The sequence below is a fragment of the Aphelocoma coerulescens genome, chromosome 5 (assembly GCF_041296385.1).
Source record: "Aphelocoma coerulescens isolate FSJ_1873_10779 chromosome 5, UR_Acoe_1.0, whole genome shotgun sequence".
NCBI classification, from domain to species: domain Eukaryota; kingdom Metazoa; phylum Chordata; class Aves; order Passeriformes; family Corvidae; genus Aphelocoma; species Aphelocoma coerulescens.
This window is the reverse complement of record NC_091019.1, coordinates 49,522,947-49,548,824: the sequence shown is the minus strand read 5'-3', so window position 1 is coordinate 49,548,824 and position 25,878 is coordinate 49,522,947. Positions and strand designations below refer to the sequence as shown.

The 25,878-nt window shown below is 39.7% G+C and overlaps 1 long non-coding RNA gene across 1 annotated transcript; it reads left to right on the top strand.

Annotated features, from left to right (window-relative positions):
* LOC138112039 (uncharacterized) lies at nt 1-25,878 on the top strand. The gene is made up of 3 exons (XR_011151534.1): nt 1-26; nt 563-703; nt 25,811-25,878. It is a non-coding gene; the product is annotated as an uncharacterized lncRNA (long non-coding RNA).

Genomic DNA, 25,878 nt, shown 5'->3' with positions numbered 1-25,878 from the left:
CCAGAAACCAGATCTCCAGACTAAAGGTGTGTCTTCTGATCTATTGTGAACCTACATCTTTGGGGAGGACTGTTAGCTGAAGGGCAAATTACTGTGGTGTTTTGAAGGAGAGGGTTCTGTGGAGAAGAACAAGAGCAAAAGGTGAGCATTGCAAATTGCCATAGTAAGTGGCATAAGTGTTTTAGGGTTTTCCTGTTTTGCTCAAAATTTTACTGAACTTGAAACTTTTTGTATAGAAATTACTTCAGTGTAGGCCATTTCTACAGCTATGGTAAAAGTCAGATACATGGGAGCACTGAGATGTGGGTACTGAGTGTGACAAAATGCAGAATACTGTAATACACTGGCTGTTGCAGCTGTGGGGTAAGGAACCAGATTTGTTTCACTATGCAATCCATCTGACAATGAAAAGGTGTGTAAAATGGATTGCTTATGGGTACATTAGCTTCTATAACTTAAAGGGATCTTGAGTACACACAAAGACCTAAGTTGCCAGTTTCTTGAGCTGGAGGTAATAAAAATAGGCTGCAAGGACATGAACAGTGCTCGTATCCTGTTCCAGGTCCATGAAGCAGAATGAAGCCTCAGCTCAGCCCTGCACTGTGAGCAGTTCATAGGTGAATTTGCCTACTACTGTCTGCAAGTCACCAAGCTCTGGTTACCCCGTTCCTGGCCAGACTTCTTAGCTGGGGCACAGCTCCTGGTAAGCATGTCTAGATTTCTCACGGAACAGTAATGGCTTGTGTCTATCTGTCTTGGGTGTCTCTGCTCCTTTCTTGCCCACACTCCTTGGTCTGGGGTTAGAGCTGACAGAGCCAGATTAGGTCTGACATGTTTGGCGGCAGTAAAAATACCTTGTCCTTTTCCTCCCCTTCTTTCTTCACTGTGTGATGTCCCAGGACTGGTGCCCGAAGGGACCTCTCATTACTGTTCTATTTTGGTCCCTGGTGTAGATTCTGTGGATAAAAGAGTACAGTGAAAAAACTTTAGCAAAAGCTTGCTAGTTTTGCTATACAGAGGCATCCTTCCAGATCCTTAGCCAAGACTCTGGTTTCCCAGCAAATAAAATGATCTCCAGTAGAGGCAGCAAAATGATTGTGCTTGAACACCCTTTCAGAAATGTAAAGGTCTAAAAAAAGTACTCTCCCTGCAAACCTTAAGGAAGTTTGGAGGAATATTAACAATATTCACCAAAATTGCTTGCTTGGTTTTATACATTCCTGTGTCCTTTTAGTGCTTTAAAGGGTAGTGAGGAGTGTATTTACAACATAACTGTGGATTCTTTGCTTGTGAATAATGCTGCATATACTTGTCATTAGAGATGAAGTTGTGCTGTGTGCTGAATGTTTTCCTTTGCTAAATGGCATCTCTAAAATAGGGAGAGCTAAAATATTCAGTATAGAAAGTACCAATGCTGTTTACTTGCAAACATAATCTAAGATTATATAACAGGTTTCAAATATAGGACTTTAATAGAAATGTAGGAACTCGAGTAAATAAACATTTTAGATTCTAGTTAGAGTTTGTAAAGAAAGCAGGCTATTCTTATGTAGATACAAATAAAAATAGAATAGAATTAAGGGGTGATGGTAAATTTAGCACCCTGCGTACTGATCTATAGTATTTTCCTTAGTAATTATATAATGCTGTGAAGTAAATACATTCAAAAAGAAGTATTAAAAAATTAAAGTAGCAAACAGTTGCATCAGTATCTTTTCAAATCTTACTCTGTCTCCTCAAAAATTTTTCCAGTTTTTGGGTATCCTTCTTGCCCCACTCCTTTCAAAATTGCTTTTCCTGTTTCTTTTGGACCCTCACACCAGTAGATCAGATTACAAGGCAATTCACACATTCATCCTCATTTTATACAGTGCAGTGCAGGGAAGGAGAAAAAGACATCTTCTACATGTAGATTGTGAAAGTGATTCAAATGCAAAAAGGAAAATGTGGCATCTTATCTCTTGCTGAGTCTGGTTAAGATCTTACTTTTTTTCCAGCCTCAATTAGTGCCCTAAAACACTTATGCCACTTACTATGGCAATTTGCAATGCTCACCTTTTGCTCTTGTTCTTCTCCACAGAACCCTCTCCTTCAAAACACCACAGTAATTTGCCCTTCAGCTAACAGTCCTCCCCAAAGATGTAGGTTCACAATAGATCAGAAGACACACCTTTAGTCTGGAGATCTGGTTTCTGGAGCATACTTGGGATTCAGGAGTCAGCCAGAGCTATTCAATGCAGTATACATATTTGTTTCTTGTTGAAACAAAACCAGTTCTTCACTCCTTCTGCACATCCTAGTTTCTGTAGTTAATTTTTGCTGGTTTCATTTAAGGATCATTCCCCATGAAAAGAGCTGGATAAGAAACAATTGCAACCACTGCAAAACAGAAGTTGGATTCTGGACTTGATATGCTATCCCTTTGAGGGTTGAAGCAACACCTCTAACCCTGCTATTTCATGAACACTCGCAGCACAATTGATGCAAAGACAGGCAAAGTCCATGCCAGTGATAGTCCCCCACTATTTTTGTAGTCAGGGTTAGTAGGGAGGAGCAGGTGCACAGAGGCATGTATGCTCCCTTCTCATAAGTGAAAATGTGGATGTGATTTTTCTGGCTCCCCAGCGTGTGCCTGTTTGAGATACAGCAGCTGGAAGCCCAGAGCTCAACCGAGAGGCTCAAGCCATAAGCAGGGATCATTGTTCCTCCTCCTTTGTGAGCACTGCATGAATTTGCATGATTGCAAGTACCCTTGCTGTGGGGTTGGCATGCTGTGAGATTTTAGTGCTTCAGTAAAATTAGAATGTTAACTCTGATACTGTTTTGAAGCTTTTAAATTATTCTCTTCTGAACTAATAACATCAGTCTGTAAATTGAAACTATTTTGAATCAAATTGTTTCAAATTTGCTTTAAATTTTGAAATAAAATCTGGTTTTCAGAACTTTCTTGTTTCCTGTATTTTAGGGCCAAAAATCTGCATTAGATTACAGAGCTTGTATTCCCTGTACTCTTACCTTTGTACAGAGTTCAGCAGTGACTTGTGCCTGACTGAAACATCTTTTTCTAAAGAGTATGTGATCTTCATTAGAACAAAGATGATGGAGAATCCATACCTGCACTTGGTATTCTATTACACTGATCATTCATTTTTGCTGGTAAAAATACAAGTCCAGTTTAAAATGAGAAATTGTCTGGCTTCAGCTTCTATCTCTTGAATTTTATCCTGTATTTCTCCAGTAAATTACTAAGATCAATATATCACTATATATTTGTGAAGGAAATAAATGTACTTCCATATTACGAACAAAGTACTCTTTTAAGCCAAAACACTTGTAATCTGTTGCATGTAATGTCACAGAGTTGTCACACCCGTGACTTAACTGGCCAATTAAATCTCTGTGTTGCTGGTGGAACAGTGGAAAAAAAACCCCAGAAGATTTGCCAGACTTAATATCAGTGACTTGGACATCTCCTTTGTCATCTCTTAAAAGTCCATTGATTCAAGTTACTTGAACCTTCCGGATATATAAAGATGGTTGCTTTTATACTGAAAACTTTTCACCCAAACCTGTGAGAGCAGGACAACCTCAAACATCTTTCCAAATAAAGCAGCAGTTGTGAAAAAACATGAAATCACATTACACTCTCCATCTTCTAATGAGGCTGCATGGCTGCCTTTTGTTCTTTGTTTTTCGTATTATTTTTTAAAATATTTTTTATTCTTAATTGTGCCATCCATAAGTCCTCTAATTCCATCAGGTTTCTCTGCCAACTGCAGGCACATTGAAAATTCTAGCTGATTGATTACTGACCTCTTTTTCCCAATGTGCAATTTTTGTTGCACATTTTGCCTTCCTTCCCCACTTTTTTTTTTTTTTTTTTTTTGGTGCTAATAATTTTGCCACAAAACCAAGATGGGATTTTTATCCACAAACTGTTCTTTTATAATCTTGTTGAAAATGAATGTTGTTTTAGCTTTCTAATGAATTCTTTTGACACAACTTCTCTTACAAATGTCACATTTTCCTCCCTAATCTCTTCTGTCAAACAATTTTGGCTGAAGTTTTACGTCAGCTTTGGGGAAATTTAAGTCATCCAGTAAAAGCCTTTTCTTACTTCTTCTATCTCCTCAAAATAGTCTTGAATATATAAGATTTTTAAAAGTGCTTTTCATAGACACTTCTATCAGTTCCCACTCTTACATATTAGCACCATAACTGGTTGTGTTTTCTGAGATTTTATCTGTTTTTTCTCTTGACTTTGACTTACCTTGAAGGGACCCTCATTCAAAGATGCAATTTTTTACTAAATAATGAACAATAACCTGCCTTTTAAAGTGTATAAATATCTACACATATGCATAGATGACAATAAGAATACAATATAAAATTTGCAATACAGAGTTTGCAAATGGAAGTAATTCTCTGATTTGAAACAGAAGATTCTCTGCAGCTGCAGAATTGATTGTCAGTTGCAAGAGCAACCAGAATGGGAATTCACTGTCATTATCGAATCTGAAACAAAAGCACTAAAAATAACTTAACTTCTAAATTTTATTCAAAGAAGCCAAGGAGAATGTTGCAATAAATTAATCCATGTTCTGTGGGCTTCAAGCATGCCTGCTACTGATTGTTAAACTGGAATAGACCAGCTACAGTGCATGACTTGAGCCAACTCTTTCTCTATTCAGGGTTGCCCCTGCAGTCTATTTACTAACACTTTGACTAATATAGTTTCAAGCAAATCCCTGCTGGGACTTCTGTAACTTCTGGAAACCTAACACTTGCCATCATTAACATCCTTCCTTTGCTTAAGTTTTTCTCTCTTCTCCATTTCTCTTGCATCCACACAACTTACAAAATTTATTCCTTTCCTTAAATATTCATGTCCTAAAGTTCTACACACAGTGTCTTCATCACACAGATTCATTTGCAGCAATTTTCTCAGAAAAACTGGGATTTTTTAAACTGAAATCTCTGGCTCTGTAGATATGTGTTGGCCAATATTGATACAATTTACACCCAGACTTTATTTATTTATTTTTAAACTCATTTTTGAAGAACTCAGTTAATATTTATTCATTTCCTTGTGTTTCTCACATTTATGTCAAGTTATAATCTCCAACGAGCAGCACTGATCTCTCTCATTATTTATTGTTTTGATGCAGAGAGCAATTAAATATAATTAACTGGCTGATTATCATTTGTGGTAGAATTTGCTAAGAATGCATATGCTCCTGCAGGGAGTTGCTTGCTATTTCCTGCACCAATGATCTGATGCTGTTTGGAGAGAACCTCTTTTTCCCCTCTCTATTTACTGCTTCACTGATCTGGGGAAGGAAGAAAGTAAGTGTATGAAAATAAGTATGCCCTAGCTTGTGAATAGCTATCTCATGGAGAGCTAAGGGATAGAGTTTCACACTGGTTTTGTTGCAGTGCTGAGATGCAGAAGCACTAAAATATTTGTAATTGGACCATGAAAAAAAGGTAATGATGCAAGCTTTTTCATTGCCCATGTGATGCTAGGGAACTCACATAAGCCAAAATGTTTTGCATTATTTTTGATTTATTTTCCAATATGTCTTTTCAGATATGAGATTCTATGTCATTAAAATGTTCTTTGTGTGTAGAACTGATAAATTTCCTGAATTGGGAATGAAAGTAATCGTTTTCCACACAGCCAGTCTGGTTAGCATGCCACTAAACCTTTACTTAAGCCTTAAGACATTCTATGCATGAATTTAAGTGGTGGTTAGCTGGGAAATAGGTATTCTGCACTGTAGTTTTGTAACTGCCACTATTAAACTGATCTCTCAAAACTGAAGTTAATATACTGTTTGCTATCACACAAGATGGTAATTTGAACTGCTGATCTCGAGATATTCAGCAGCTCATCTCATCTGAAGGTAAAACTCCTTTCATTAACTTGCCACTTGGTCCTCCCTGTTGGAATTCACACCGGGGTCCCATTTAACAGTTAATGCTTTGCCATATTATTCAAGTGTTATAAAGCATTTTCTGTGAAGTTAAGCTGTGGCCTGATACAAACAGAAGTATTTTTTAGCCAAACTTTCTTTAGATAAATAATGAATTAATGGTCCTTTTTACTGTATTACAGAAATACTTTCAGTTAATTTTTGTTTACATTTAGGATTTTGAAGAACTGTTGTTCTACCAAATTTTTGCTCATTAGATTGGCATTTCCAGTAAACAATTTTCTCCCCATGTGTTAGAAGCCCATCCATCTCTCTTAGTGCACTGCTTCAGTGAGAGTTCTCTGATTGATTCTCACATTTATGTAATGCAACCTTACCTGTAAAATGTTTTTCCCATCTTTGCTTTTGAGAATGTCTGACCCCTTTCTTACAAACTCTTAGGACTTTTTAAACTTCTATGTTTCTGTTGCTTTATAATGAACAATGTTATTCAAAAATCTCTTTGGACATGCTGGCAAGAACCACACTTAGACAGAAAGAGCTTTGACATGACTGTGCAAATGTTAGCTAATTGTGTCTGCTGTCATTCTGAGAGACAGGCTAGTTTTATCATCTGCATTTGCACAGATGGGAAATTCAAAGTGAGATTTTCAAGTAATTTGCCCTCAACCAAGCCATATGAAACAGTCCCAGAGCTGAAAATGAAGCTTGGGAATTGTTGCCTCCCACAACCCAGAGCAATTCACCTAGGTTTTGGAAACTAACTGACTCTGAATAAATACATCTGTTGAAAGTGCAGCAGCTTCATACAAAATATTCTGTATTTCTGGCAACAGCAACAGCTACCCTGGAAAGAACTTGAGATGCACTTATCTTAATGCTCTAAGAGACAGCTATGATAACCCAAATTGCTGTGTAACACAGCCTGTGCATTTCACCCAAATTATGCATGGCCCCCAAACATGGAAGCTGTCACAGTTCAAAATGGACATTTTTTGGCAAAGAGGTTTCATGGGGTTATTTACAATCCTCTCTCTGTCCTATTTATGTCAATATGAAAATAAATACACACTTAGTACTTTTTTTAAGGAAAAGTTACTGAAAGGAATTTTCTTGCTACCTTTTTTCTGTTCTTTTAGTAACTATACGTACACAACATTGTGTCTGTATATTATATATAGTCAATGTATGTGGTGGCTGGTGAGCCTACGGAACAAGGCACAGAGAAAGTCCACTGGTGGGACATTCCCTAGTACCAAAAGATCCTCCCCAGCTTAGGGTGAACAGAAAAGGCTTCCCCCGGAATGCTCTGCTTTGGTATGTTAATGTACCCCAGTTCTGCTTTCCTGGTTGGCCCTTTGGCCTCCACACCCCCTTGTTCCTTATTTGTCCCTGCCCTAGAATCTTCTCCACTCCATGTTCGCCCATTGGCCTTGCCCCATCACCACTCCCTCAGAGTTCCCCACTGGCTCCCATACCCTGGCCCCGTCTGTGTACTGCCCCCGTGCCCTCAGACCATTGGTCTCTGACACTTGATCCTCTCCCATACTTAAACCTGGACCCTCCTGTGTTCTTTGTCTTCATCCCTGGAACCCTTCATGTGTGTGGGTGCAATAAACCTCTCCCATGGAACTCTATATGGAGACCCTTCTTGCTTCTTTGCCATTGACCCATTTTAAGGAGCTATCTGTGCGTGTGTGCGTGTACGCGTGTGTGAGTGTGTGGTGGTCCTGCCGAGCGGCTTCGCTTTGGAGACGCTTTTAGGAAGGTCGCGACACCTTGCTATCCGGCACCGCCCAGCTGCACCGGGGATCGCGACAAATGTATATACGTAAAGAATTGTAATAGTCATTAAATCATGTTGCAGATCTGAGAGAGCAGGGAAGAACCATGTCAGTATAAGAAGAGAAGGCTCAGAACCTCATGTCAGGATTCCAGTACTTAAAGAATGGCTTCAAAAAGGATGGAGGTTCTCTGTCCACAAGGAGCCACACAGAGGACAGGTGGCAGTGGGTTCCAGTTGTACTGGGAGAGGTTTCATCTTGATATAAGAAAGATATTTTTACAGTGAGAGCAACAATTCACTGGAACAACCTCCCCAGAGATGTAGAGGTCCCATTAGTAGAGGTTTTCAGAATGCCGTTAGAGAGGTTGCTAGATAATCTCATCTAGACTCCCATGAATGAGATCTTTAGAGGTCTCTTCAAACCTGGGTTATTCTGGATAAAGAATCAGAATTTCATGGGGAAGCATACAAACTCAGAAAGGTTGAGTTTTGCTACATTTATTGCCCAGACGCTATATTTAAATAGCCCAGATGTGCTAGTCAGCTTTTGTTGAGTTCCTTCAGAGACATTTTCAGCAGCATTTCACAGAAAGCTGCTTGAAATCTTTTATTCATCAAAAAAGTTAACACTTAGAACTAAGTTTTTACATTTGATAAAACCTTTATACCAAAAGATTAACTAGTATTTTGGTATATTTTTCCCAGAGAAATTGTGGATGCCCCATTCCTGGCAGTGTTTAAAGGCCAGGTTGGATGGGGCCTTGAGCAACTTGGTTTAGTGGGAGGTGTCCCTGCTCATGGCAGACAGGTTGAAACTCGACCATCTTTAAAGTAACTTCCAAACCAAACAATTCTATGATTCTATAACTTATAGTGGGTCCACTCTATTTCTCAAGTTTAACTTGGATCAGAAAATCATCAAAATCAGGACTAGGATTTAAAATTTTTGGATTAACATGCCTGGAGCAGAATTGCATCAAAAAAATACCAAGAGCAGACATGATATGCATAGAGTCTACTGCTTGGAAGGTAATCAATTTTTCATCTGTGTTTGTTTTGTTTTGCAAGGTGTCATGGGTTAGCTAGAATAGTCTTGGAAGTGATGTTCTTGCAAAGGAGTGCTTACAGCTTTCCCCATGACCTGACAGAACCTATCAGCTGGCCAGTTTGAATATGGACAATTCTTTAAACCACTTAAAGTTGTGACTGCCTCTGTGATACACACTTAAGAATAGACAAATTCCTCCCCAAGCTCTCTCTCGTTTCCGGCGCTGGCACAGGTGGCTGCGGGCCCCGTGTCGGGGCCAGCAGGCCCGGCCCAGGCCCTGCTCAGGCCAGGCCAGGCTGGGCCACGGCCAGCCTGGAGCCATGGGCTCAGCTCCGCCCCCCCCCTCCTCTGCGATAAGCCAAATTCCAGCTGCAAGGCATAGGTGAGATTAACCCTTTTAGTGCTGTGAAGAGCTGAAAACCTGAGGGAAGAGAAAGAGGAGATGTGTAAAGCTGAAATTCTGTTGTAAAGCTATGATATATCAGAGTATCCCGTTGTAATTTCATGAAGGCGGGGGGGTGGAATGTTCAACTTGTGAGCAAAAGCACCTGCACTGAGATAGGCAGATGCTGAAGCAGCTGTGATTTCATGAGAAGTTTGGACAGGGAGAGATGGAAGTGATGGGGACTTTTGCTCTAAATGGGAAAGGAGAAGACCTCAGTTCCTAGAGATGCTCCCAGAGACAGTCCTAGAGATGAAGATGAGGAAGACCCTTTGCTCCCAGGGAAGGAGAAGGGCCTCTGTTCTTAGAGATGAAATGCTCCCAGAGATGGGTGAAGAGAACTTTTGTTTCTGAACGGCTCAACCTTAAAATTGTACCCCAAAAACCTTCAAGAGTGGACCCTCGAAAGCAGTTGTGGGAAAAGCTGCAAGTCGGGGAAAGGGACTCGCATGCGAGCAGAGAACCAACCCGGCCGGCTGTCTCGTTGTGATAATGTTTTCATAGCAGGGGCAAGGGAGACTCCTCTCCCTAAATGTACTGAACAAGGTTATTATGGAAGTGGTAAACAGACTGAACATCTCAAGGGTTGTCTTTTTACATTGTCAGTGGGAGAAGGGAGGAAGGTGGGGGGAGGAGAAGTGTTCTGAAGGTGTGATATAATTTTTTTTTCCTTCTTTTAGGTCTGTTAATAAACTTCTTCATATTCTTTCAAGGTTGGTGCCTCCTTTACGTTTCTCCTAATTCTTATCTCACAGAAGGTAAACAGTAATGAGTATTTTGGACCAAACCACTACACGAAATTGGTGTTTCCACTCAGTTACAAACCCAATCCGCTACACAGGGTTTTCTAGATCTGAATTCCCAGATCACTCTGATAGACTGTGAGAAGCCAAATCTGATCTGCATGCTTTCATACAGAACTTGAAGGTTACTTGTTCCCCAGTTTCACAAAACTGTTCAGTTATAGTCTTCATAGCCAACCTACACAAACTATCTGCCAATGCAACTGCTGTTTTAGACATGTAGCCAGGTAAAACTAATGTTTTTCTGTATTTAGTTTTTCCAGGTGACATCTCTGGTAGTCTTTTAGCATTTTTTGCTGCTTCACATTGTCTATCATTCTGACCATATCTTACTCTCTGTAACTCTCCCATATTAATAGTGGGACAAAAGAGGTAGGCAGAAGTACATCTGTTATCTGTAAGATGATAAGGCAACTGTCCACTTGCTGACCTCAAAAATACTTAATTTGCCATTTTTTCCTGATAGCATCCTGGTATTTATCTTGGGAGGTATATTCATACTTTGTAATGAAAAATACACTTTCATTTCAGGCAATTGAAGAAAGCAGTTTGTTCTCATTACTCGAGGGGATTAATCAAATTAAAGTCTGAGATATCCCTGTCAATGCCTTCCTGAGGGATCTGCTGTTCTAAGGGAATATATTTGGAAAACCTATAGAGTCTTCTGGTTTCTTAGAGTTACACTTATAAAAGACACACAAAGGCTATGTTCCATACATTTAAACATTCCTAATCTGCTTATAAATATGATGTTGGACATCGTTAGATGGACTAACTCCACGGACAACAATTTAATAACATTTTACCCATTTGTTGTGGTTTAACCCCAGCCAGCAGCCAAGCCCCGTGCAGCTGGTCACTCACTTCCCCAGCAGGACTGGGGAGAGAATAGGAAGGATAAAAGCCGGAAAGCTCATGAGTTGAGGTAAAGACAGTTTAGTAGGAAAAGCAAAAGCTGTTCATGCAAGCAAAGTAAAACAAGGAATTCACTGCTTGTCATAGACAGGCAGTTGTTCGGCCATCTCCAGGAGAGCAGGGCCCTATCACAGGTCATAGTGACTTGGGAAGACAAACACCATCACTCCAAATGTGTCCCCCCTTCCTCCTTCTTCCATCCACTTTATGTTCTGAGCGTGGTGCCATATGGTTTGGAATATCCCTTTGGTCAGTTTGGGTCACCTGTCCTGGCTGTGTCTCCTCCCAGCCTCCCAGGCACCCCCAACTTCCTTGTCAGTGTGTCAGTAGGAAAAAGCAGAAAAGGCCCTGCTCTGCAATAATAGAAATGTCTCTTTATTATCAATCCTGTGTTCAGCACAAATCCAAAACATAGCCCCATACCAGCCACTGTGAAGAAAGTTAACTCCACCCCAACCAAAATCAACATACCATTTGAATCTTATTTTGACTGTGAGAATTATCCCTTCTTTGTCTCTCTTATGTTTCCTGGTCCTTTTCTGCTTTGACAGATAAGTTGTGAAATCATGGAGACAGTCTCTGAAAGGGACCTACTGGAAGCCTTGCTCCTGTAGGAGGTACTCAGAGCAGACATATAGCTTAACCCGAGAAAAAATTTTCTTCAAAGATTACACGTTGAGATAGGCATGGTGCATATTCTCAGTCCATCAAATAAGTTTTGAAAAACAATCCTATGCTGAATTACAATGAAATGTTGACATCCATTAATAAAAAGGAAATCATTCCTCTACAGAAGAAGTGTACAGGTTTTATTAAAAATTAAAATTAGAGCTTTCTTGTTTGAAAGTGTCAGGTAGAGTCTTGACAAGAAATTTGAGACTGTTCTCCAAAAGATGATTGATTAAATTTGAACTTCAAAGAACCTACAAAAACTTAAACAGTGTTTTCAAATTAAAAACACATTTTCATGAAACTTTTCCAGAGCAGTTATATCCCATACAGTATTCAACTCTGTTTCCTTATGTGGTATAATGTGGTAGTCTAATTTTATAATAATGCCTGTTAAAGAACAGTAAGAAAGAAAATTTGAGAGAAAAATTGAAAAAGAATGTGAGGGGGTAGTATTATAGTCATATTAATCATGCTTATCCTGGGAGGAGCTCCCAGGTAGCACTTTAGTTGCTATTACCATGAAAAAATATTTTACTTCTATGTTATTAAGCATACATTTGTAAGGCCTCCATTATGTAAAGTATCTGTCAGCTCTGGTGAAATATATTACCATTATAACTTACTTTTCATTTATATGTGCACAGTCTTTGATCTAGGAGAACTACATTATTGCAAGAGGGTATTCTAACTATATATTTCAATTTTTCACATTTTTAAACCAATCTAAACAGAAAGACATGATATGTAATCCATATATGACTCCAAATGTTTCCAGAAAGTACTGGACTTGGAAAAATGACAGCTTGTCAGATCTAAGGTACATTTCATTTGTAGTATTTGAAAGTTTCAAATACTACTCAGTGTTTTTCATGTCTGTCAGACCTACAACGATTTCTATATATGTCATTTCACTTGCTGCTCTGTCATTTTTGATAATGGGCTTTGAACTTCCAGACATAATCAATCAGAGAATTATTTCAAACCACTGCATTAGCTGCTTTAGTGAAATGAGTCAGATGTGGATCTTAATGCTATCTACTGATTAAAAGGATGATGTTTTGAATTAGCCTCCTTCATTGGCCACAGTTGCAATGGAAAATTTTCACTATAAAAACTGAAACCTAAAGAACTGCAGGAGGCAAAATACCATGCGTGGGATAGCTATTTTCATGTGCTGTTTTACTAACAACCACTACACACCTATCACTTTTTTTTTGCAGTCATAGATGTTATATCTTCTTGTGGTTTTTAGTACTGTGTAGGTGGTGATACTGGTCAGGCAAAATTAAATTTCCCAGCTGACAATGACACTGCAGCCATTTTTCATTCTATGTAGCAACATCTTACCTGACTACTGAATGTACTTTTTTTCCTATGTTCTGTGAATGTATTTCTGTAGACTTCTTTTACAACTCTGTATTTCTGTATGCTTCTACTTCTCTGTATGTTCTCTGTAGACATAAAATCAAATCCCCTTCTATAGTTTTTCAATATATTTGCAATGTCAGCATGTGCTCATTTCTTAAGATGATATTTTTCTAAAAAATGAAATCTTTCTTCTCTCTTCTCTGTGAACAATTGCCAAAATGCACAGTGAATTTCTTACTGCTGTTTTAAAAACAAGATCTTGACTCCACTGTTCACTTTCTAGTTCTCTTTTTACTGTGTTTCCTCCTTCTGTTTGCTATGTGGTTTTCAAGATATTTCTGGGAGTTAGAATCAGAAATGTCAGAGTAATCACAGTTAAACACTGAAAAGAAATAAAATGTTACTGATTTTTTGTCAGATTGGTTGGAAAAATATTACTGAGCTCTCTTCATTGCTTGTTAAATCTTAATCCATGTCCAAAGGGGAAGGCTTATCAAATCTAAGCATGTCCAAGGTGAAGTAACAAAATTAGACAAGTTGCAGCCCAGAAGCAGGAAAGAGCATAATTACAAATGGGCTTCATAAAATTAGTCGGAGGCCTTGGTATTCCAACATTATTTATGACCTATACAACCAACTTACCAAAAGGATTGAAAATGAAGGAGGATGACCTTTTAGTAAAGTATGTGCTTCTTGCCTTTAGTCTGTCTGATGATCACATGGTCTTGACTGAGATAGTGTTCAAGGTTAAAATAAGCAGAAGGTAATCACTGAGTTGAAGATCACCTATGTGGAATGAACATGATAAAGCTTCCGATTGCCCATGATAAATTAGTTCTGCATAGAACCAAATAGTTTAGGAAGACTGGCTGGAAAGGGAGAAAAGAAGAAAATAGGGAAAAAAGGTACCTTTCAGACAGGGTCAAGGACCAATGTATATTAGTATGTGGCCTCTCCTGCTGTTTCACAGAAGATAGTCAAAACTCACCTAACAGGAGCTTTGCTGGTTTCAGCAGACGTGGAGTTAATATGATGTATTCTGCAGTGATTTACAATGGAGTTACACCTTAGGTGACGTCGTGTGTCACTGCTCTGCAGGTGTATGTTAAGCTGGCAGAGCTATTTTAAGTTCCGGCTAGTGATTAGTCCTTTAAGTGAAATAAAAACACTGTCTTGAGTAGCAGAGCAAGCCAGCTTTTTGCAAGCAGCCATCTGTTGGTTCAGCCAGGGCCCCTACTTGCCCAGAGCACTCATGGCAGGTGCCTCCAGGGCCATTTGGGACTGGTGTGCGGTCTTTGCTGTTGGATGGACACTGTGAAGTCCACACGTGAATAATGGGGCAAGCACTAACCTACCTTTGCATGCAGTTGATTTCTTACCCAGGAAACAAAAAACTGTGAGGGAATAAAGAACTCCTGTGTAGCGCCTCAATAGTTTGCTGTCCCTTCCCTTCTTGCACAGTGATATCCCACTGATTCTTGGAGTCCCTTATGTTTGTAGCATTTAGAGCAGGAGTTACATCTCTCTAAACATAACTCCCAACTGGGAAAATACATGCTCACTTCTCAAACCATCTGTACTCATGTGAATGGAGATAGATTCAAGAGATTTGTAACACATTCATGCATAAAAATGGAGAATAGTTAATTCTGATGTTCTAGAGGAAACTGCTGCAGGATTATTGCATTTCTAAGAAAAATTACCATGTTTGTGCAGTCTGTGTTCAATATTTACAAAGATAATGGACACGGAACTTTTGGTCATCTGGCAGTGGACCAAAGGCACTCCCCACAGACCTGTGAGGTGTGGTATCTTGAGGACAATAAGTCAGAAGCTTGCAGGAAGGATTACAGTTAATGAAATTATATGGATATATGAAGTGATCTCTGTCTACAAATACATGAATAAAAGCCATTGGAGAATATAACAATCAGGGAAAACTGACTGGCATTTTTTCAGGTAGTGCAGTTGAAATGAAATTATAAGACTGTTGGGTAAATAATAAAAATCCAGATGCCAAGAACCTCTTGACATATGTTTTAGTAAGTAGGCAGGATTTTCAAGTAACCATGAATCTGAAGAAGATTAAGAAAAAGACGTCTGTGTAATGGGTGGGGAACAGGCTGACAGGAAGTACCCAGAGTGGAGGGGTAAGTAGCTCCTTTTCAAACTGGCAGCCTGTCATGTGGGGGGTTCCTCAGCTGTTGATATTAGGCCCAACGCTGCTCAATATCTTCATAAGCAAGTTGGATGGTGTGATCAGTTGTATGCTGACAAAGTTTGTCAGTGGGCCCAAACTGGGTGGGGAAGTAGACACTTCAGAAGTGAGAGCCACCCTGTAGGAGTACCTGGATAGGCTGGAAGAGTGGGCTAACAAGAACCTTGAGGAGTTCAACAATGACAATTTTAAGGTCATGTACGTGGGAAAACATAATAAAAGTCCTGGCAGGCAGGCAACTCAGTATGAGAAAGCACCAGGCTGCCGTGGCAAAGAGAACCAAGAGAATGCTGGGCTGCATCAACAACAGCATCACCAGCAGATGATGGCCATCAAAAATGTCATTATCACCCTCTACTCTGTGCTTGTCAGGCCACAGCTGGAACAGTGTGTTCAGTTTTGGTCCCCACTATACAAAAAAGCTGTGCACAGGTTGGAAAGAGTCCAGAGAAGGGCCACAAGATGATCTGAGGACTAGGAAGCTGGAGGAAAGGCGGAGAGAGCTGGGTTTTATCAGCTTTGAGAAAAGAAGGCTTAGATAAGACATTCTCACCATGCCCCTGTATTTAAAGGGTGACTACAAAGAAGACGGAGACTCCCTATTCAAAAGAAAAGGGGAGGGGTAATGGGTACTAGTTACTCCTGGGGAGATTCCAACTGGACACAAGAGAAAACATTTTCACAATGAGAGCAATCACCCGTTGGAATAATCTTCCCACTGGTCAATTCCCCAGTGTTGGACACCTTTAGGATCCAGAAAGCCAGGGTGCCAGACCATCTTGCCAAGACCAAAAAAGGTTGGATCAGATGATCCTTGAGGTCCCTTTCAACCTGGTATTCTATGATTCTGTGAAAATAAAAAATATCACAGTATTAAAAGTCAAGGATGTACAAAAAATGTCAGATAGCAATGCAAAAAACTCTGGAATGAGAGACATGCAGAAGGCAGTACGTTTATAGATAATAAAATAATGAGTGAAATAAAGAGCTGAGTATTGAGATTCAATTGATTCAGCCTGAGCTGATTTATATGGTAAAACGTATTTGTGACAGTAAGAATAAATTATGTGTACAGTTGTTCATAAAGAAACCTTTATACAGGGTTTGTTCCAAGATGTATTTGACAACTAATTTTGCATAACATTTTCCATTTTAATTATTGTTTTTCCTTATATTCTGACTGTAGCCTAATGACTTGTAGGCTAATGAAAACTGCCAGGAAGAACAAAAATAAAACCTACAAAGGAGCTTGCTGCATGTCTTTATCTCCAGCAGCTCTGACAACATTTGCATATAATTGTACTTCTGCAAAATACAGAGACTCTTGTGTGGCAGTCTGAAGAGCTGCCTGCAAGATGGTTAATCACTGGTTGTTTTAGAATGACGGGATTAATAGAAAAGAGTTTCAGTGATAGCAAAGCCTACCTTTTGTCCTCCTCTTCCAGCACGCCAGCGTTTTTTTCCCTTTTCCGGTTTAGGATGGTATTTAGGGTCTTTGATTGGCTGGCTCAGAGTGAGCACAGGAGAGTGGAGAAGGCTGTGTGGAAAGTGAGTTCTGAGAAACAGACCAAGAAAACAGCCATGCATTCATGCATATCTATGGCTAGCACTGCAGACTGAGAGACTTGCAGCCATTTCAGCAGTTCAGCATTGAATTTGCCAGATATATTCTCTCTTCTGTGTCAGACTTCCCTCTATTTGTTATGTTAGAGTCTAAGAGAGATAAAAAAAAAGAAGGGATTCACTCCAAAAGAAAGGATTCAGCAACTGTTTTGTCCTGCTGCAGTTTAGGTAGGATTTAAAATATTGACAATGTATTATTAGTCATCATAAAATCCTATTTGAGAAACAGCATATGCTGAAGCAATTAAAGCCAGTAAAAGCACTCGACATTTTCAAAATTGGCATGTGACATGCGCCTCACTCAAGGTCAGCTGGTCCTGTGATAGCAGCACTTAGAGGCTCACTCTCTGTGCCCTGCAGCTCTTGCTTTATTTTTAAGCTATTTTCCAGGAATTAATTCATGCACTGGAGTAAAAGAGAATGTTCTGCCTTGCCTTTTCACTTCTCTGCCCAGCTGTGCTTGATTCGTCCTTAAATGTTTTCTTAATGGCATCTGTAGATTTGCCTTTGCAGGAATTGGGTTGTGGGTCTAAACAAATCAACTCTGTCAATAATAAATATAGAGTATCTCAAAAGAATTAATGACTGGAAATTGATGTCAATGGCATATTTTTCTAATAAGAATATTGATTTCACTCTGCTGGAATGATAGGTCCACCAAAATTTTAAAGGCCAAGCAAACTGTAACCTATAAATCGGTATGTTATATGTGTATCATGTGCAAGTGCTTTCTGCTACAGATTCCAAAATTGAAATTAAGATTTTCATCCTTTATGGAATTTATCTTACTGTAAGCAACAGATCTTTACAATTCTTTGTGCAGGATGAGGCAACAACAGCATTTAATATATGGCACTATACCAAGTTGCCCACAGAAGTTGTGGATGCCCCATTTCTGGAAGTCTTCCAGGCCAGACTGGATGGAACCCTGAGCAACTTGAATTTAGTGAGTGGCAGCCCTCCCATGGCAGAGAGGTTGGAAGTAGATGATTTTTAAGGTCGGTCCCTTCCAACCCAAACTGTTCTATGATTCTATGATAATAAGTTCATTATTAATTCAATGAAAATGAGGCTTCCACTGATATGAAATGTGTAAATTGTTTAAAAAGCATACTTGAGTTGCTAAAGCTAATTTACATTAAAACAAGACTGACAAATTTGATCAGATGCCTCAATATTTTTCCTTCAGTTTCCACTGGTACTAGATAGAGTAATAAATAATATGTAATTATTAAAATATGCTGTTGAGAGCTTTCAGGAGAGTAGACCACCAAAGATTTATATATTCACATCTACCAGTTTATTTTGGTTCAGGGTGCATAAATAAAGGCACATGAATGTGCAAAGGGATATAACATGAGCAAATGAAAAGAAGGATTCTCATAGGCAAAGCCTCCTCCTTTGATCCTGCAGTGTTCTATGTATCTCCTCTGGGCTGTATGTATCAGTCTTACATAGGCATCTCATGTGGAATTATACCAAAGGAGGCCTTTAGAGGGAAAAGCTTTTCCCAGAGAAGAAAATTCCACAACAAATTGTTTTTCTGCAATGAATAGTTTTCATCTATCTGCATTGTTGAATGAGCACACTTTATTAGGCATATTAAAATACTAATATCTATGAAAACCAACACCTAACTAAAACTGGAAACTTCTCTTTATGCTTATCTCATAATTTTCCTCTAAGGGAATACCCAGGATTGCATCATGCTGGTAATTAAATCTAACAGGGGTGCTAACAGTGGCTGACGTCTGGCTAGGCAAATGTCAAAGGCATTGAAAGCAGTAGACTGAGTTAATTGTTTCTCATGATATTTAGTGAGAAAACTAAAATTGCAAAATACTTATTACAAATCAGAGAAAAATATTTTCACTTGTGCACATTTAAGGATGGACTTGTAACTACTGATAAAATACACCTCATACAATCCTAATTTTACTGCAAGTATGAGTAATGAGTAAAGCTCAAATGCAGATATTTGGTTTGCTTTGCTTTGCTTTTTTTGCTTTGCTTTAACAACAAAAAATGTTAGTTCTCATATTTGGCTCAATAAGTGTTCAGATTTTCTATTGGAAAGGGAGATGAAGCACTAAGCAGTTCAAATTTGTAAGTTGTTGTTCTCCTGTTGAACACTGTTAGCTTCCTCTTTAGTTCATCCTTTTCCTTCCCTAGCTATCAGGAGATAAACCTGGGTGAATACTTATAGCTGAGTAGAGATGATTCAAGGTCAAATTATCTTGGGGGGAGCAGGGAGATATGCAGCAACTGAATAAACATCTTCTGTTAAGTATTTTTTTCTAATTTTATTTACAGTGTTTTCAATACTAAAAAAAGTTGCCCAATTAAATTAATAAATAGGCTTGGTGGAAAACAATGTCTACTTCTATGAGTTATATCTATGCTGTTGTCTAGAGCTTTATGAAGAAAGTTATTTCTATGCTGGATGCTGCAGTATGGTGGGAAGTGTTTGCTTGGGTCTAGTTAGGGTGGTGTTAGAAGCTGAATAGCTACAGCAGCTCACAGCTCAGTGAAAGTGCTTTCAAATTGCACAAATCTGGCTGTTTCCCAGGTCTTGACCAGAAAAATATCTTTACATTGCAAGAAAAGAATATGAAAGTACTGCAGATATTGCAAAGATAGGTGGAGACTATATTTATCAGAAACATAGGTTGATCTATGTTAGCTAGTGCCAGATTTTGAGGACACCATGGAAACCAGTGTAAAATACTTCAGTTAAAGCAAAGGTCTCAGACAGGCAAAAATGGCAAAAGAGGTAAGAAAGGAAATCTTTAAAGGCCTTTATTTTAAAAATATCACTTATCCATCCTCTGTAACTACCAAAATTTTTACAGGGAATCCTCTCATTTTTCTTTTACCATTTCAAAGTGTTTTAATGATGGCAATGGCTATCCTTTTTGGAAGAAAACAAAAAAGAATCGTTCTAGAGGGCTAGAAGAGTCTCTTGTTTTTACATCTGACTAACTTTAACAGAACTTCATTTTCCTGAAGAAAGAAGGCGAGTGTAAAAACAGTTTTAGAAGGCAGCTAAAAAGATGAAAAAACAGCTTCTATCTTTCACAGTGACTTTTTCCAGATCTTACTGTTGAGGTGTCACAGGTGCAAAGCATGACTTTTCATTCAGTCTGAAATGGGGCAAACCTGTGCTCAGCAAAGTTATTTAAGCTGTTGTCTTCATTTGGCACATGTTTTGACAGGAAAGCTGCAGGAGATACAATACTGGTCAGTTCAATCAAATCTTTATTAAAGTGCAGGGGAAACTGAAGACAGAGACAAGAAGAGACCATGGCAAGACAGTCAGAAAGTCAGTGTCATGGAGAAAAGGCTCCAGATTTACTTGCTTAGCAGAGGATTTAGTCAAAACCTGGACTGGTGCTAAGGTCATTCAAGCCTGATCCTTTGTCTCTTCATCACAAGGGTGATAAAAGGTCACCAATATTGCAGTGGCTTGTGAGGTCTCAGAGGAAGTTTGCTGACAGCTGTCATAGAGGAGCTAGCTCCTTTCAGCTCCTTTCTGGTAACAGTGTAGGAGTATTATATCTCCTTCTTGCTGGCTGGTTAAACTAAGGAGCCTACCAAGTAGTCGTGGGTGGAATCACACATTTTCTTTGGATTTTTTTCCGTGATGTTAAAGTGACATCCCTTTGCACTTGTTGCTCATGTGTTTAACTGGAAAATATCTTGCAAAATTTCTTCTCAATGTAGTTATGAGATTTTGGAGCATATTTACTGTTTTCCAAACACTAAAGGAATATATAGCCAGTCTGGTTAGCTACAGAAAACTGTTTGCACCTTGGCACATACTTGGATGTCATGAAGCATTATATTAGTATTCTTTGAAGCTAGAGAAGGAGATTTTATAACTTTTATTCTAAATAAAAAATTAACTTAGCAAAACTTAAATGAATGGAAAATTACATACTAAAGAAATTACAAGCAGAGGGCTAGATCAGAACCTTAAATTATTTTAACAGAGCTCAGTAAGGTGAATTAAGAGGACTATCAATATCAAATCAACATAAAAAGAAAGTGGTTTTATAATGCCTTTCATGGTATACTCTTTAATATGTGATAACCATATTGGAAATTCATTAGTATGCAGAAAACCAAGAGAAGCATATGGAAATACATCCTTCAAAGGACTAGGATACAATAAATTTTACAAAAGGCATAAAATATCTTTAGGATGAATGACCACTATGAAAGTAATGTGCACTAAAATTGTAGGAGTGGTATTCACTCATTAGTTGTATGAAGCCATTAACTGCACAAAATCATTCTATTTTGCATAACTATTTGTCATATAAAATCATTAGCTCCCTCCTAAAATTGTTAGAAATGTGAAATGATTTTTCAAAAAAAAACATTAGTTACAGGGTATTACACTATAAAAATCAGTGGCATATTACTTCATCATTTTCTGCATAAAAATGTCTCGATTATGCAAAATCATTTATGTTGATAAATAACTTTTTAAGTAGCCTTATTGTTCGATAGTCAGGCTGTTAGCTGTTCAGTTCCAATAGTAATTTTTATGGCCAAGACATTTATTAGTTATGAAAAACTCTGAAATGAACTAGAACAAACACTACTTTCTACCCTGCTAAAATTGACAGTTTTAAAAAGCAATCTTGTTTGCCATAAATGTGCTCTTAGAGTTTTAAATAGTGGCAGCTGTTCCCATTTATTTACCATCATTTTGTTGCTGTTTTGTGGTGATGCGATGTTTTTATTGTATTTTCATATGTTCTTTGTACCCCAATGGCTCATCCCTACTTTCCCCACTCCTACTCCCAGTTGGTTCGCCCCAGATCCAAGCCGCTCCCCCGGTGCTCCCAATATGGTGATCCCCTCCCCTTTGTTCTGGCTCCTTCCCTATCAATCATCCAAACCCCTCCCATTATTCCCAAAGATTCAGTATCTATCACCTGAGCCCTCCCTGTTTATCCTAATATGGTCCGTGTCAATCCCCTGAGATCCTGCCCCTTCTGATACCTCCCCTCTGGAAATCCCCTAAACCTCGATGCCCCATTGGGGCATGTGACCCCTTCCCCTCCACCCCTCAAGACTATTGGCCCATGTGAATGTCCATCCCTGTCCACATCCCTCCCCTAAAGATCCTTATTGGTCCCTAGTTGGTTTATGCCCCTTGTTGAGCCCTCCTTCATAAGGCATGGTCACGTTACAACTGTTGCTTGTCCTCAGAGGAGACCCTTCAATAAACCTGGATTCCCTCCCGTGGCAAGCCTCCCTGCTACTTTTATCTCTCCCTTGGTGGAGGGCTGCTGACTGCTACGTTGTCTGGAGCCGGTGCTCTGCAGGGTAGAGCAGAGGCTTCAGAGGAGCAGCTTTAAAGCTCCGTGCCTCCGGCTGCTCCCCACTCCGGCCTCACACCGCTGGAGCTAGCCTGGACAGTGGGCAGCAGCGATCACTGCGACACTATTTGAATTCTATTCACTATGGCTTTCAGGTTCTCATTGTCCCATTTTAAGCTAAATTCAGGGAGAAGCTTTCATAGTAGGGTTTTTGATCATATCACAGATAGTTTTATATAGTTGTACTAGGAAGAGTAATATACACATTGAAATGGAACTCATTGTCCTGCTCTCTTGCACAGTAATCAGAAGACTTCTAAGCACATCACAATCAGTTAATTTCTGGAGGTGAAATATTTGAAAATTTGAACTTGTGCTTTAGAAGGAAGGGGTCCCTGTGAGAACCACGTGAAGATGTCCAGTGCTGGGGAGGAACATCCACAGATTTCTAACTCATAACACCTCTGTTAAGGAAAGGAGCCTTTGCCGTTGTGTCCTCTGGGAATAGTTCCCACTCAGCCCGGTCAGCTCAGGACACAGCAGGCAACGGGGGCCAGCCTCTGATATCGTAGTGATCGGAGGTCTGGCTCGTGGGTCCTTCCAAGGGACCGCAGCGATAAAGGCAGACGGCGGAGGAAAGGGAGCAGGCTCAGAGTTGGGTTAAATCCAGAAAGTTTATTGGTCCTCCGAACGGGAGGACCTCAACCACCAGGGGTGCCCAACCCAGAGCACCTGCAGATCGCGCACCGGGGCATTTTATGGCGGGGGGGGCATGGGGGGGGTGTACAGAACAACCAAGCAGGGAAGGGAAGGGTGCGGCATACAGAACGAGGGACACATAAGGGAACCAACTATAACAGGGGAAGGGAGGGACTCCTTTCCCAGGACTAATCACCTGGCCCCCTGGCTAGAACTTTCCAGAAGCCTGGGAGGGGTGGCGGAGTGACAGACAGGGTCCTGGGAGGAGATAATAATGACAGACAGGGTGATTTAAATAAAACAGGGGGGGTGCCAACTGGGGTACACCAAACTTACAGAACATGGGGGGGGACCCGGACTGAACTAAGCTAACACACTCCCACAGAGCCTTCTTGAGCAATGTTTTCTAAAGGCCAGTTAAAATTTCAAACGTCATTGTGTACAGTTCTATAGAAGCAAGAAAATGTTTTTTCTTCCAAGGAGTCCTTAGGCTAAGACTTGCCTACTGTTGGCAACCTATATATAAGGAACCAGAGAGAAACATAATGTACTGACCTCTCTGTTACAGAAGTAATTAATGTCTTGTCAAAACCACTGACATTCCTTGAATATCACTTGTGGTGTGTTTACCCTGGTCAGAAACTTGGCAGTCACCCAACTGTTTGTTCTCTCCCTTCTCCAGTGGGGTGGGGAAGAAAATATGACCAAAAGTGAGGAACTACTCACAGGTTGAGATAGAGACAGTTAAATTCATTAAAGAAAGAAGAAGAGTGATGAAAAGGCAATCATTTATCATGCCCCACAAGCAAGACCAGTGCCCAGATGCGTCTGAGCAATGACTGCTATGGACAAAATACATCCAAAGCTTCTGTTGCTGAGCATAGCATGACATGGTAGTGAGTACCCCTTTTGTCAGTTAGGGTCAGCTATTCTGGCGTCTAGTTGTCCCTTCCAAAATTCTTGTCCACTTCCTGCCTACTCACTGAAGGATTGTAGTGAAAAACTTAGAGAAAGATTTGTCCTTGTGTAAGCACTGTTTAGCAATAGCGAAAATATTTGTATGACACGAGCACTTTTATTCACAAGTCCAAAACAAGCAACATATGGGCTGCTATGCAATGAGCTAACACCATCCCATCCAGGCAGAGTACATCACTACATCAGCTAGCTAGAAAAAACGTATTTAAAAAGACATACCACAAACAAACAAAGAAATAAAACACTCACCAAACCCAGAAAATGGCCACACACAAAGTTATGTTGAAGTATTTTCAGGAGGTCAGGCCATTGAATCAGTAATATATTCTATTCATGGCAAAAATAAAGAGCTTAAGAGAGTGGTTTGCTCTATTCCAATTGCAGTAGGATTCAAAAAAACCACATGTAACTGTAAACATAACACTAAGCCTAACCCTAAGTGTAAGCATAAACCTAAGCCTAGGGATAAGCCTAACCCCCACAAAAACCCTAATAATAAACCTAAACCCAACCCTAACTATAATCCAAACTCAAACACAAACCCTAACCCAAAACCAAAACTAACCCTAAACTTAACCCAAAACCTAACCCCAAACCAAGCCCTATCTCTAAGCCTAAGCCTTACACAAACCCTGACCCTGATTTGAAACACAACCCCAACAATAATGCTAATATTAAAACCTAACGCTAAAACCTAACCCTAACCCAACCATAACCCTAACCCTATCCCTAACACTAAACCTAAACCCTAACACCTAAGCCTAAACCTAAAACTGAACCTAACCCTAACCCTAAGATTAAACCTTACCCTAACACTAATCCTATATTCTTTTCATGGTAAAAATGAAGACCTTAAGACAGTAGGTTGCTCTATATCACTTGATGTAGGCTTTAAATACACCAAATATAAACCTAATGCTAACACTAAACCTAACCCTAACTCTGAGCCTAACCCTTACCGTAACCCAAAACCTAAACCTAAGCCTAACCCAAAACCAAACCCTAATGCTAAACCCAAACCTAACCACAAACCCAACCGAAACCATAAGCATGAAAATAAACCTAACCTTTAAACCTAACCCCAAAAAATGGAAACCCAAAACCAAACATTAAACCTAAATCAAACCCTAACACTAGCCCTGAACCATAATTCCGGAAACGGCCTAGCCCCAGCCCAAAGATAACCCTAATAATAACCCTAACACTATAACATATCCATGGTAAAAATGAAGAGCTTAAGAGACTGGTTTGCTCAAAACCATTTGGAGTAGGCGTAAAATATACAAAAAGAAACCCAAAAACTAATCCTAATCCTAAAACTAAATCAAACCCTAAAGCTAAAAAACCCCGTAAAACTAAACCAAACCCTAAATATACTCCAAAACAAAATCATAACCCTAACAAAAATACCTAAAACTAAGGCTAAAACTAACCCAAACACTAAACCAAAACCTGACTCAAACCCTAACCATAACATGAAACCTATACATATCCTAACACCAGCCTTAACACTAAAGCCAACCCTAACACGGACCAAACCCCAGCCCTAAACCTAACCATAAATCAAACCCTAACTCTAACCCTAACCCTAACCTTAAACCTAACCCTAACCCTAAACCCTAAACCTAAACCTAACCTTAAGCCTAACCCGAAACTGAACCAAAACCCCTAAACGTAGCCCTATCCTGAACCCTAACCCTAACCCAATTCTAACCCTAAACATACCCTAACCCTACCCCTAACCCTATTCCTCAACCGTCCGCTTAATGCCCAGGGCTGCTGTATCTTTAAGATGGGCCTGGGTGTGGGTCAATTCAACAGGTCTGTCCAATGACTCTGTCTCAATTGTGCTCCACCATGCTCTGGAGAGAGTGCACTGGGAACACTGCACTGCTCCTTTGGTGACTTTTTGTTTCCTCTAGCTTGGAAAAGGTTTGTTTTTTTTATTTCCTCTCCCTGTCCTCCCTACCTTCCTTCCCTTATCTCCAGCCCAGGGAGCCCGTGGGGTGGCCCCAGCTGGCCCGAGCCCCGAGGAAGGCCAACCCAGTGAGCAGAAG